Source organism: Jaculus jaculus, chromosome 14 (genome assembly GCF_020740685.1).
Source record: "Jaculus jaculus isolate mJacJac1 chromosome 14, mJacJac1.mat.Y.cur, whole genome shotgun sequence".
Taxonomy (NCBI): Eukaryota; Metazoa; Chordata; class Mammalia; order Rodentia; family Dipodidae; genus Jaculus; species Jaculus jaculus.
In genome coordinates this window covers 38,741,564-38,754,706 of record NC_059115.1, presented here as the reverse complement: position 1 = coordinate 38,754,706, position 13,143 = coordinate 38,741,564, and positions in this window count along the sequence as shown.

Below are 13,143 nucleotides of genomic sequence, written 5' to 3'. Positions count from 1 at the left end.
TGGGGGCTATCTCCACAATGCACGACCCATTTTCATTAACAAGGAGGGTCTAATGGGAGGGGGTAGATCACAGATGAGCCTCAATAATGGTACCAAACTGCCTGTATTCACTGAAATGAAAACTAATAAATTAAATTTAAAAAAAAAAAGAGTCACTCATGTGGAAGACAAGACAGGAGAAAGAGATCAGAAGTCTAAAAACCTTGCTAATTTCAAAGAATCATTTAAAAAAATATGAGAGAACTGTGGGATACTATGGGTCCCTGGATCTTCAGGGCCGTGGTTCCTGGAAGGCATCCAGGTAACCATGAAGAGCAGGTCTTGAGTGGATATATAGTTTTGACGTACCACATCCACGAGAGTTCAATTGTCTCTGGAGATATCCGAGACTGTTGGTCACTGGAGGCACCTAGAGATAGTGTCACACCAAGGCCCACCAACAGAGGGATGAAAATTTCTCTCAGTTGGTGCAGGTGGAGTTTGTAAGCCACTTCTTCTTTCTCATAGAGATACACCTGTGAAACAATCAAGACTGGGGAACAATAAATGGGGGAGGAAATATTTATGCATAAGGCGGTTACCCCTTTGCACCAAAGGACAGCAGGTGTCTTGACACAGAGGTCCTGGTTATGGAAATATTGAGCAAACATTCAGTTTTGGTCAGCTTGGAGCTGGACAGGCAGAGTCATATCTTTACAAGAATCAAAGAGGGTGAGGCCTGACCTTTGTAGAGCCAGGAACATGGCACACACATGGAAAAACAGTTCTTTGCAACTGAGCAAGAGATAAGAAAAACTTTCCTGCCCCTTTTACCTTCAGGGGTCCAGTCACCCTAACTCTACCCCCACCCATTTTTTTCTCCCTCTCATGAAAAGCCACTCTAACTGCTATTAGGTGACAAGGGAGGAAGATGTCACGTCTTTTACTACTTCCTGATGAATGGGGCACAAAGTTGTGGCAGTTAGAGAGTCTCTCCTAGAGAGGGGAACTATTCTAATGGAACCCAGAAGTGCAAAGTGCAGGAAGATAATCTTGGAAGAGAAGATTGGGGAGAAAGAATAAAAGTAAGGAGTTAATGAGAAGTGAGCACACAGCAAACTGGTCTTTCTTGTGGTCAAGGGAACCCAGGTAGACAGAGTTGGAGTGTCTCAGGACCATCTGAGAATGAGCTGGATAAGATTTTCTTTCAGAACTGTTCATCAAATGGCACAGTAGTGTTTGACATGGCCTGAATCTGTTTCCATATGGCTTATAAGACAGATGAGATATTAGTAGTTATCAGAAACATATACACAACATTTAACCTTGATAATAGAAAGCCATTGGGTGCCATTAAAGGCTGTACAAATATAGTTTTGGTCTCAGAACTTATATATTCTAGATTTGAAAATAACCCTTTGGACATCTACAGTTGCTCTTTATTATAGAATTAGAACTATTACAGATGGGGGAAAATGTCTTAAGGTCTTGTTTGTTTCCCCTCTTGGAAAGCTCTTGTATTACTTAATAGGCCATTCATACATTTAAGGTATTTTTTTTTAATCTTTGGTTACACATTTCTCTCTGAGTGTTTAAGACCAGGTAGATAGCCAAATTTTAATTAAGGATTGATTTTGGAGGTCACTAAATGGCTCTCCAAAGGAAACTGTAGGAGCCCAAGAGTAGCCCTATAGCTTACTGGTGTTTTCTCTGTTAGGATGAGTCAGAGTCATGCTGGCCAAGTAGTTTTCCCTTCTTTGGGAAGCCAGGAGGACTGATTGCTCCTCAATTGTGACTCCTGTTTCAGACTGTACACCAACTTTTGTTTGGGTCTCTATATCCTCACTGCTCAGGAAGACAGGGGACTTACCATTGGGCCAATGTAGAAGTGTCTCATCATCTCCAGTGGCCTCATGACCTAGGCACACAGGCCAAAATATTGATACTTTTTGCTCCAATGATTCCAACTGGCTTTGGCTTCTACATATGTGATTAACACACTTAGTAAGGAAGTTACACCAGCCTGGATGTATGTATATAGAGAGCACATTTGTTACTGAAATAGATTTAGTTAAAGAATGGCACAAGAGCTTCTTAAAATAATTTTGCCTAACCTTTAAAATTTTTGTTGTCCTGTGGCAATATAAGCCATATCTGAGGCGTAGCAAGTAGGCACATCTTATATTTTAAATATCTAACAGTTATAAATACAGGCAGAACCTATTATCAGTCTTGAAAACAATGCCAATTAATTTATAAACAAATAAACTAATCATTTTAACCTAGAAATTGTTATAAAAGGACAAGTAAGATAGTATAAAGTCTTATCATCTGTGTTTGAAAACATCTTTGATTGGTCCAGATGCATGTGTGGATACCAATTGCCAAGAGAGCACTGGAAACAGAACCATTGAGCTTTAAATTATTTTTCTCAGGTGAGGACCATTGTTTGAGCATAAGGCTGTACCCTAAAGTAGGGAATAGTTCTTAAGATTTAGTGTTGTCATAAGAACTGGACTTACTATTCCAGAAATGAGAAATGAGTTAACTTACATATAATAGAGCAACAATCTATTCTTAGTTGAGCCAAAAACAGCTAACTAAATTCTAAAACAAACTGTGAAAAATCTGTTTCAAAAGAACAAACACCACTTGGTAACCAATGATTTTAGTTTAATCTTGATAGCCATTGATTTTATGTACCATATAAATTTTTATTAACATAAAACAATTTTATGTTTTACCCATGACTTACATTTGGTAAAGCTTAAGCAAGTTATCCCAACATATTTAGCCTGAAAATTAGCTTTCTGTTTCTTAAAAGTTTGTAAACAGTTGAAAAATCTTTAACTTTAGGCATGGCGTTTAGGTTTAGCCTTAAAATTCTTTCCTACACATGCACATCTTTATCCACATACTTTAACATTCTGATCTAAGTACCACTCAAAAAGCATTTGTAATGAGAATTTTATGTCCAACATTGAAAAATCCCTTCCTAATTTCTCCAATCAACTTATCTCACCCCATAATTAACCATCTTTCTTATAAGACCATTAAGAGAAACTACACCAAATTGATTAATCCTATTACACACTGACAAGCAAGTAATTAATCTAGATTAAAGACAATTTTATGTCATTAATACCTCTAACACACTTGGAAATGATTTTATTATGAGTGACTAAGGCAAATTTTGTTTACATCTTGAGGCAGGCTGGCCTAAAATTCAGGACAGTTGCCACCTCCTTTTAAGTAACAGAACATTACAATCTTTGTAAAATACCTTGCAAATTATGAGTCACCACCTCAGAGAGAATTTTGTTGTTTTCAATAATCCTATATGTAAGCTGAAGTTGACCTAGAACATAAACTCAGTAATTATATTTATGATATCATGTAACAAAGTATGGCATTGTTTACATAAACCTTCAATTCACCATAGGCTTTAGCTAAACATAACCTTTTTTTGCCACTTCATGGTGCTGGAGCTGCAGGTGGCAGGTGAGTGGGGTAGGGCAGGGTGGGAGCTCACATGACTCACCCCCTTCAGATCAGCCCCACCCTAGCCAGTGTTGTGCTGGGTCTGCAAGACATGGAGGCAATGGCCGAGACACCTAGCTGCTTGCCAGCCCAGATGACACATGGTCTTCAGGAGTGGAAAGGGAGCCTCCTGAGTCCAGTTTCATGAAGGGGAAAGGAGGGAGGTGGGGTCCGCAGGACCACCAGGGGCTTCTGGGAAGGGAGGTGGAGTCATTGCACCTGCACAGGCTGAGGTGCCGTTGTCTGGGTGCACAAAATCTCACTGCTGGACCCAAGCCACTTTGGAGCGCTTGCACAGCCAGCTTGCAGTTTCGCTGCTGCCCTAGCACAGAAACGTGAAAGGAGATCATAGGCAGTGAGGGGAAATTTCCTTCCTGAACTCTTCATTTCCTAAACAGATAAGCTATGTAGGACTTCCTCCCAAAAGGAACTGGCCTCCCTCTGAGAGAGCTTAATTCCCCTAACTTTCAGGAGATCCCTTAAACTACAAATCTGTGATTCCTTTTGGTGGGAGACAATATTTCTCATGATAGAAAAAGAATGGAAATGCCAAGACCAGAGGGCAACATTCCCATGGGCTGAATACCACTGCGGGGGATTCCCCAATGGTCCAGACACAAGCCTGGCCACAAGTTTAAAAGGGCAGTAACCTGCCCTACAGGCCTTTAAGAGGTCAATGTGTTACCATCTCATTGTGTTGAAGAGGAATAGATAGAAATCTTTGCCAATGCCTGACAGGCTGTCAGGGTCCAGCAGAGGATGAGACTGGCTTTTAGTCAATGCCAATATGTAGCCTCAGCTAAGAGACATCAGTTGCCAGATTGTCATGTCCAGTCCCTCACAATGGTGCAAACTGAAAATAAAGGAGGAAAAAGAGAAACTCACAGCCCTCAAAAAAGCTAAAGGATCCCAGTTCAACTCTCCAGGACCTATGTGAGCCAGATGTACAAGGGAGCGCATGCATCTGGAGTTCATCTGCAGTGGCTGGAGGCCCTGGCATGCCCATTCTCTCCCTCTCTCTCTTTCTCTCTCTCTCTCAAATAAATAAATAAAATATATTTAAAAAAAAACAAACAGTCACTGAGGAGGACTTGAGCAGGTGGAAAGACCTCCCATGCTCCTGGATAGGGAGAATTAATATTGTAGAAACGACAATCCTACCAAAAGCAATACACAGATTTAATGCAATACTAATAGAAATTCCAGCATTATTCTTCACAGAGATAGAAAAAAATTATCTCAAAATCAGCCAGGCATGGTAGCACATGCCTTTAATCCCAGCACTCAGGACACAGAGGTTGGAGGATCGCTGAGAGTTCAAGGCCACCCTGAGACTACATAGTGAATTCCAGATCAACCTGGACCAGATTAAGACCCTACCTTAAAAAACCAAAACAAAAAAAAAATCATATAGAATGGCATTAGGCCTCAAATATCCAAATATATCCTCAGCAAAATAAATTCCCCTGGAGGTATCACCATACCTCAAAAAAAAAAAAAAAGTGGTGTATGCATCTGGATTTGTTTGCAGCAGCTAGAGGCCCATTCTCTCTGTCTCTTTCCTCCCTCTCTCTCTCTCTCTCTCCCTCTCTCCCTCTCTCCCTCTCTCTCTCTCTCTCTCTCTCTCTCTCTCTCTCTCTCTGCTTGCAAATAAAGAAATAATTTTTTAAGCTAAAAAGTATAAAACACCTCATTTTGAAATAAAATTTAATTGCCTCCCACCAAGGAAGGTGGTTTTGGAACTTTGCAAAGTTCCCTTGCTTTACTCTCTTATTTTCTATTCTCCAGTGGGAATCTAGGACCTGGGGCCCACTGACTACTATTGCTCTTTCTACCAACTGCATCTCATTATTCATTATTGTGCAGCTTCGTCTGCTCAGTACATAGCATAATATGATGCTGGGGGATGGGGAAAGTGGCACATTCACATTCCAAATGAAGCTATTTGGAACCATATCCTTGCCAAACAAAAACTGAGAACTAGATTAAAAACAACAACTTTGAGTTGGGGCTAGAGATGGAGAAGAATAGTTATAGAAACCAAGCTGTGAAGCCCAGCTGGGGTGAAAGGGCAGCTGAGAACAGGACAGCCTCACTTGGGGATGGGGCAGGAATCCAAATCTCCTCCTTTTCTTGGCTCTTTCACTGTGTGCAGTTTCCAAAACATACTATAGATTTTCTACCTAATGGAATCTTCAGGCCTATCCCATGCGGCTGTCATCATCTTATGGGTAAGGATGTGTAAGAGCAAGGACTACACTGTGCTGAAAAGTGGGCACCTGCAGTGTGCTGGGGTTGTTCTCATATCACTAGACCAACACTTAGTGACTTGAAATTAGACAGGAAGGCACAAGATCAGAGCTTTTTCTCTTGTCTTCAAGCAAGTATGTCTTTATTATTGTATCATATCTATTCTTGGTGATATACTGAGAACCACTCTTCCCACCATCCATTCCAGTCCTTCACCCATTATTCTTGACTGGACCTACTATCATTTTTAAAAATTTTATTTATTAGAGAGAGAGAGAGTCAGATAAAGACAGACAGAGAATGAACACACCAGAGCGTTTAGCAGCTGCAAACAAACTCCAGATGCATGCATCACCTTGTACATCCGGTTTATGTGGGTCCTAGGGAACTGAACCTGGGTCCTTTGGCTTTCCAAGAAAGTGCCCTAACCACTTAGCCATATCTCCAGCCCTGCTAGTTTTCTTATCTCAGGCCATTTTCTTGTTAGCAATACCAGAGAGAGTGAAGTGTATGAACCTAACTTTTGTAGAAGCACTTTTGGAACTAAATGGCCATTGAAAGTAGCACATAGCACAATGGTGAACACACAACAGATATTTAATGAAAATGTTTTAATAAAATGAACATGTGATTAAAAAGAAACCTTTCTGGGGCTGGAGGGATGGCTCAGTGTGTAAGACAGTACCCAATGTGCAAGCATAAGGACCTGAGTTCAACCCCCATCGCCCATATAAACCTCCAGGCATGGCCACACATGCCTGTAAGCCAGTCTTGTGAAAGGTAAAAATAGTAGAAGAATTTCTGGGGCCCACAATTAAGCCAATCTGACCATAAAACAGGAGGTCCGCGTTTAATTTGAGACTCCACTCAAGAACTAGACGGAAGAGTGGCATTGGAAGGCACCCAGTGTTCTTCTCTGGGCTGAGCACCTGTGTGCACAGGCCACATGCATCTACATACACACACATCAGAAACAAAAACCTTGAAAACTATGTGGCAAGCATCATATTAATTGTGTGATAAATAAAAATGAGCCATTGTATATCTTTTAACTGTTTAAACTTTATTTTTGTAACTATTGGCAGATCGAAATGTAACAACATCCACATAGAAGGCATACTCAGCAGATCACACAGGGCACAGGGCCAAGCACACTGTAGCCATTCAAATCTCAGGAATTAATTTAAATTATATCAGTTTGGGAGTTTATACCACAATTAAACTTAAAGATATACCTGACTCTTAGCTTTCATACAAATAAAACATTTTCCAAAGTTTAATATTTCTATCCAGATTTCCCAGTCATCTTAGACTTTTTTTTTTTTTTTTTTTGGATTTTTGCAGTAGGGTCTCACCCTAGCCCAAGCTGACCTCTAATTCACTATATAGTCTCAAGTTCACCTCAAAATGACAGTGATCCTCTTATCTCTGCCTCTCCAGTGCCGGGATTAAAGGTGAGCACCACCAACTTATGCTAAACGTCTAACTTAAATGTCTCAGATTCTGTAAATGTGGGTTGAAACATACAAAAGGGAATTATTTCTCTGACATTCATTATCACAATGCCTACACACATTTTTCTTTTATTATTATTATTAACAACATATTTTATATGGACACATCATGTGTTGATACCCTCTTTTCCCTCGTCCCTGTTCCCTTTCTGCTGAGCACCCTCCGCAGTGGGTTCCAGGTATTCCCTATGGGGTTTCTACAAACATTTCTTTATCTTCATTTTGAATAAGGAATAAAGCTCCTGTCCATTTCCCATAAAAATGGGTATCTTGTCATTTGTAGGAAAATAGAGAAAAGTATAGTTATTCCACCACCTTGTGGCCCACTAGAGTACTGCCACTTCAGAGCCAACAGAACACTTTAAAACTACGAGGATAAAAGCCCAGAAAGCCCTCGTTTTACTTGGTCCCTCCAGTCTGTCTGGCTATGATCCCATGTCTCCAAGTCTTACTACTCAAAGCACACTTTGAGTAGCCTGATAACACAATGTTCTCTAACTGCAAAACAAAATTGAAAACCCCAAAGTTAAATGAAACTGTTCTAAACATCCATGCCACCATGTTCAGTTCCTCTTATTTTCTACTTCGGATTATGAAGTTTTATCTTCTCCACTGTGCTAAAGACAACCCAGCAATATTTGCTATTACCAATAGTAAAATATTCAGAAAACTTGCGAGTCACTTATTATGCTGATAGTAACTTGAAATTACACATGGTTTACACAATGGAAATCAGAAAAGGTTGCAAAGAACCCTTGCAAATGTGTTTATCAACAGATCATGGTGGAACATGTCTGTAATCCCAGAATTTAGGAGGCTGAGGCAGGAGGATGGCAAGTTCCAGGCCAGCCTGGGCTACACAGCAAGACCCTGTCTCAAAAAAGCCGAAGCCGGGCATGGTGGTGCACGCCTTTAATCCCAGCACTCGGGAGGCAGAGGTAGGAGGATCGCCGTGAATTCAAGGCCACCCTGAGACTACAGAGTTAATTCCAGGTCAGCCTGGACCAGAGTGAGACCCTACCTCGAAAACCAAAAAAAAAAAAAAAAAAAAAAAAAAGCCGAAAACGTTTATCAATTTTAACTTTCCACATCTCATTTTCTTTAAAAGTAGCACATACTGGGGAGAAGAGGCAACAGCATGTACTCCACAGGACTGTCATCATGATTAAATAAAATAATCCAAATAAAGCTTTGTCTAGTGAGCTCAGTGAATGCTACAATATTATTCCCCATAATCCTATCATTGTGCCTTGCAAGCAGAACATAAATACTCATACTAAACTGTCAGATATAAATAAAATTAAAATTTCAATGGAAGATTTTAAGATATTCTAACAATGAGAGTAGTTACAATTACCAGTAGGCCAAACTAGAGAGGATGTACATGATCCAGAAATTCTCCTTCCATTTCCCTCCTCCTTATTCCTGCATGCTCCCTGATGCTCTCCCTCTCTCCTTCTCATCTCTTTCTCTAACTCCATCTTCCTTAATCTGTTTCCCAACATTTCCCACTTATTCTGATTCATCCTAAAATGTCTTCTTCCTTCCTTCTTTTTAAAAACGTTTTATGTATTTATTTATTCAAGAGAGAGGCAGATAGAGGAAAGAGAGAGAGAGATAGAATGGGTACACCAGGGTCTCCAGCCACTGCAAATAAGCTCCAGACGCATGCACCACCTTGTGTATTTGGCTTATGTGGGACATGGAGAATCGAACCTGGGTCCTTAGTCTTCATAGACAAGTGCCTTAATCTCTAAGCCATCTCTTCAGCTCATTTTTGTAATATCTTCCTTCTTTTTACCACTTTATTTCATGCAAAACAAATAATTTATGCCTCATTTTGTTCCATAGACGATTTGCAGTGAATAATAGATAAGATGGTTTCTTGCTTAGTGAATAAGCCTTTTATATTTCACTAAGAGAAGAAAATGAAGTAGCTCTTTACTACTGCTTTCATTGATCCCCTGCTCCTGAAGTAGCAGGCTCTTTATATTGACCTTTGGGAAAAGACAAAATTAAGTTTCCAAGCACAAAGTTGAAAACTAAATTGCCATGAATTCCACTTTTCAAAAGGGAAGGCAAGAAATGTTCTTGTTTTTAAAGGTTGTGGAGGCCACATGACCAGATGTGTGGTCCCCACATGCCTCTCTGACCTGCACAAGAATGATTTCTACCTTAGCCATCTACCAAAGGTTTGTGAACAGTCTCTCCTCCATGGGCTTCTCGCCCACTGTTGTTCTCACTTCCCTTTGCCCACGTGACCACAAAGTTCACATGGTGTTCCTGTAGATTCAAGGTCACATTCAACAGCCACTTGTATGCAAAGATGTCAGTAGCTTCCTGTATTAGCATAAAAACACAACTGAAAACTGAAACATCAGTTATAAAACATGCTTGGAACATGACTTATTCCAGATGGCTTAGAACAAAATTCCAATTGTTCATGTATGAACATATTCATCTAACATAAATTTTCCAGAGTCCTTTATTAAATAGCACAGTTGATTTAATACAGAAAAAATTATGCACTGGCTTTTCTCTAAGATGATCATTTGCTCCAGTATATACACATAATATCCACAATCATTTCGGGTTTCAAAATGTACAGATGGGTCTGGGGTTGTGGCTCAGTGGTAGAGCACTTGCATAACATGAACAAAGCTTTAGGTTCAATTTTCAGTGCTGCAAAAATAAGTATATATGAAATATACATACATTGAAACAAAAAGCCTGCCTTCAATACACAGGTCAAATGTGAGGCATTGTGTTTAATGGATACTACTTCAGTCTTGCCCAACAGAGTCCCATCAGGAGCCCATGAAAATGCAGTGCCTGACAGGAAAGGCCATCATCCAAGAAGTAGAAATAAAATGGGTGAGTCAGAAATTAAGATTTCAACAAACATATAGGCATCTATACTCTGTACAATGAAATACTATGTAGTCCTAGGCTATGCCAAAAAAACTGATGTCAAACATGATGAGTCTTTTCTCCACCAGCTGTCACCACCAACTTGGCTGTATGGTACACGTTCCTTTTTGGGCTTGAAAGCCAGAACAAGAGCAGATGGCAGGGCTAAATGCCAGAGCAATGGTAAAACTGGCTGTCTCACCTGAACAGGTACTGTCAGATTTCATGAAAACAAAAGGCAACAAGCACACACAGCAGCAGGGGGCTGGAAGCCACAGTATGAACATCTGTAATTTACTGACTGAAAACAAAAATCTTCTTTGGGGAAAAAAATTTCCCAAATTTTCTAAGAGGTAAAGTCTCACATATTTCAGTAAAGAGCTGTCTCCTGTGTGAACCCTGTAACTTTTAGATTGTTAAAAAAAAAAAAAAGGCAAATTATGGGGCTGGGATGTTTTATCAGTTATTAAAGGAGCTTACAAAGGCTGCCAACCTGGGGTTCAATTCCTCAGCCACCCACATAAAGCCAGATGGGCATTCATTCATTTGTAGGAGCAAGAAACTCTGACATACATACACACATAAACACAGACAGAGAGAGAGAGACAGAGAAAGAGAGAGAGAGAAGGAGGAGGAAGATACATACATACATATATATATATATATATATATATATATGTATGTATGTATGTATATATGTATTTATTTTTTTATTGGAGGCAGAGAGAGATAGCGAGTGTGAGAATGGCCACACCAGGGTCTCCAGCCACTGCAAGTGAACTCCAGACACATGCGCCACCATGTGCATCTGGCTTACATGGGACTGGGAGAATTGAACTGGGGTCCTTAGGCTTCACAGACATGCACTTATCCACTAAGCCATCTCTCCAGCCCAAATAATTTTTTTAAAAAGTAAATTTATAGTCAATGTTCTAAGCTGAGTTCATATACAAACTCCAGAACATGAAATGTAATCTTCCAGACCTGAAGCTTTACTAAAGAAAATATCCAACTAAAAATATACTGCAAGTTAAAATCTGCAGCTCAGTGAAATTTAAGACTTTCCAACTGAAGAAATTAAAGCTAGAATTAGAATTAGAGGAAGAAGGAATTCAGAACTACATGGTATGACCATCATTCATTGAACACAGGTGTAACTATAAAATACAGCTGAAAGTGGAAGTGTTAAGATTAGAATGACACTGAAAAACCTCTCCTACCATTGCAAAGAAAGTTCAGTTTTCCATAAGAATAACTTCCTCCCAGCCTTCTCTTCTGAAGCTGAAAGATTCTGGAGTTCAAAAGGCCACAACTTTTGGCTGAGTGACACCATCATAGAGAAGTGTGCTTCCTCCACTTACTTATTTTAAAAGGCAATGAACAGAGAGAACGAATAGAAGCACAAATCACTTCTATGGCCATTCATAAACTGGTGATTTCCTCGGCACTTTTAACACTACCAAGAGAGACATAATCATATATGCAAGACATCTATAATGTTCAGCAACCCCCCCCCTCAGGTAACTCACAATTAATTAAATTACAGTAATAACAGCTAAATGTCACAAGGCAAAAACCTTACTAGTTTAATGGACTATTCACTATAATCAGGCTCCAAGACCACAAGGTTGCCTTAGAAACAGACTAACCTGATTGTATTTTCAAAGCCCAAGGGCACAGCCCTTAGGAAAAATAGCTCTTTTTTTTTTTTTTTTTTATTTACTTATTTATTTCTTTGAGAGCGACAGACACAGAGAGAAAGACAGATAGAGGGAGAGAGAGAGAATGGGCGCGCCAGGGCTTCCAGCCTCTGCAAACGAACTCCAGACACGTGCACCCCCTTGTGCATCTGGCTAACGTGGGACCTGGGGAACCGAGCCTCGAACCGGGGTCCTTGGGCTTCACAGGCAAGCGCTTAACCGCTACGCCATCTCTCCAGCCCGGAAAAATAGCTCTTAAGCTACACAATACCCTTCATCATATAAATTACTATACTTTCAAAGGAGGTGAAAATTTGTGTATTTTTAAAATGTTTTGGTGTATGTGTGATGTGTGTGTATATATGTGCTTATTCATGTGTGTAGGCACATGCGTGCTACAGCACATGAGTGGAAGTCAAAGAATAACTTTGTAGATCCTTCCTTTCACCTTGTTTGAGGCAGGACCTCTTGTTACTCACCACTGTATTCACCAAGCTAGCTGGCCTGTAAACTTCTGAGTATTCTCCTGGCTTCACTTCCCATCCTGCCATAGACTTGCTGGGATCACAGGTGCTCAGGCTCTAGAATCCAGCTTTAAGTGGGTTCTGGGCATCCAAACTCAGGAAAGCACTTTATACATTGTGGTAGTTTCAATGTATGCCCCCCCACACACACAAGACTTGGTTGTTTTATTAAAGCTTATAATTTGAGTCTCTAGCCACCTGGCTAGAGGAAGTGTCACTGGGAAGAGATCCTAGAGTATAGGCCTAAGGTGTGATTGGGGCAGACCTGATTTTCTAGCCCAAAGATATATAGAGTAGTTGATCTCTGTGTTCCTGCAGGCTTTGTGCTTGTGGCTCTTGGAGTTTGCTGGCTTTTGATGGTTTCTCTCTGCATGGATGTGTGGAAGCAGTTTCTTCCACCACTGATGGAACTTCCCCCTGGATCTATAAGCTTGAAATAAACCTCTCCTCCTATAAACTGTCTGGTTTGGTTCATCTGAGCAACATGAAGCTAATTACAACATACACTGAATCTCATCTCCATATATTTTTCTTAATTTCATTTCATGATATCTATTCCATCCAGAAGAAAGACAATCTCAGAACATAGCTAAGGCTTAGTAACAGGAATAGTGAGCAACTTTACTGTTAGAAAAGTGGTCTCAGGGCTGGAGAGTTGACATAGCCACTAAGGCATTTGCCTGTAAAGCCAAAGGATCCCAGTTCAATTCTCCAGGACCCATGTGA